Source organism: Pantherophis guttatus, chromosome 14 (genome assembly GCF_059756535.1).
Source record: "Pantherophis guttatus breed Tessera chromosome 14, ASM5975653v1, whole genome shotgun sequence".
NCBI lineage: Eukaryota > Metazoa > Chordata > Lepidosauria > Squamata > Colubridae > Pantherophis > Pantherophis guttatus.
Window position 1 is genome coordinate 839,015 of NC_142076.1, and position 1,960 is coordinate 840,974.

The 1,960-nt window shown below is 39.8% G+C and overlaps 1 protein-coding gene across 2 annotated transcripts in view; it reads left to right on the forward strand.

Moving 5' to 3' along the window:
* The window catches only part of SYNGR3 (synaptogyrin 3), a 34,809-nt gene that overhangs the window by 28,462 nt on the left and 4,387 nt on the right, over positions 1-1,960 (forward strand). The gene's annotated exons all lie outside the window — the stretch shown is intronic.

Here is a 1,960-nt window from a genome sequence, read left to right on the forward strand (position 1 = left end):
GAGAATACAGGACATAAAGGAAAAAAAAATGCAGGGGATTTAAGTAGGGGTCGTAAGATAGTGAGCTCTATTTCTGTAGGTCAAAAAGAAAAAAGTTTTATTCACCAAGTCATTGTATGAGATGATACTTTGCAGGGTAGAGCACCACAGAAACACATTTGTGCAAGCTGTTCCTTATGATGGTGTCCTTTGCTCTCAGCTGGCAATATTCTTTTATCCAGTCATCAGTGACAGAAGGAGGACAAGATCCCCAAACTTAGCATTCAAGGATTTTGCAAGTAGAAGACCATAAATCCAGTCCAGGTCCATCTGAAAGTGGAAAGGTCTTCCAGAGCTCCTTAGCCCCCAGCATGATGAATACAGTCGATTCATCCTAATATTTGCCTTGGCCTTGGCCTTCCTAAGGAATCTTGTGTGCTTTAAAACTTTTAAAGATGATGATAATGATCTCTTGCAAGCCATTAACATCCATCGTTGTCTTCCCAGAATGCTTTTGGACCCTCTGTGATGTCCTGTGATAAAAAGCTATTTCCTTCAGCTAGGATACTGTGTTTCCCTGAAAATAAGTCTCTGTCTTATATTTTTTGAACCCTGAAATAAGTGCTTGGCCTTATTGCCATGCGTTCAAAAGCCCGATTGGGCTTATTATCAGGGGATGTCTTATTTGGGGGGAAACAGGGTAGTAATACCTGATCCTAAGGAAGGTGGATCTGTGAGAAGTCACAGGGAAGGAATAAGAGAGCAGAGGAAAATTAGAAAAACAAAAGCAAAATAACTTTGGCTATTAAAGAAACAAGTCTAGTGGCCCCACACAACCAGCTAAACTATTGCTTTACCAATTAAGTGCAGGAATAGAAATTTATTGAGAAGAGTTCAGTGTATCTCATACTAATCTGTTCACACAAATTTATTACTAATAGTTATAATCAACTTCTTATATTATAATCATGAATATAAGAAACCGCGTAGTTTGATTGGTTGACTTGTCACTTCCACTGCTGGCGCAAAAGTCAATCAATCAGAAGAGAGCTGGAAGGGACCTTGGAGGTCTTCTAGTCCTCGCCCCTGTTTAAGCAGGAGATCCTATGCCATTTGAGACATGTGGTTGTCCAGTCTTTTCTTAAAAACCTCCAGTGATGAAGCACCCACAGCTTCTGAAGGAAAGCTGTTGCACTGGTTAATTGTTCTGTCAGGAAATTCCTCCTTAATTCCAGGTTGTTCTCTCCTTGATTAGTTTCGGTTCTTGTCTTGACTTCAGGTGCTTTGGAGAATAGATTGACCCCCTCCTCTTTGTGGCAGCCCCTCAAATAATGGTATATTCTACTATCATGTTAGCCCTAGTCCTTCTTTTCACTAGACTAGACATACCCAATTCCTGCAACATTTCTTCATATGTTTTAATCTCCAGGTCTTTAATCATCTTAGTTGCTCTTTTCTGCACTTTTTCTAAAGTCTTCACATCTTTTTTGTAATGTGGTGACCAAAACTGGATGCAGTATTCCAAGTGTGGTCTTACTAACATTTTATAAAGTGGTATTAATACGTCACATAATTTTGATTCTATGTCTGTTTATACAACCAAGGATTGTATTAGATTTTTGGCTGCCGCCGCACACAGCTGGCTCCAAGGTCCCTCTCACAGTTACTGTTTTTGAACCAGATTTTGCCTAATCTGTAATTGTACCTTTGGTTTTTCCTGCCTAGGTGTAAATCCTTGCTTTTCTCCACATTAAATTTCATGTTGTTGACAGACTTGAACCCACTGTTCAAGTCTGTCAAGATCTTTTTGGATCCTGAGCTTGTCTTCTGGGGTGTTGGCTGTTCCTGCCAGCTTAATGTCATCTGCAAATTTGATGAGTTCCCCTTCTATTCTCTCATCTAAGTCATTTATGAAGATATTGAAGAGTCCTGGGCCTAAGACGGAACCTAAGTGCTAAGAAACCTTTCTTTGCTGTTACAG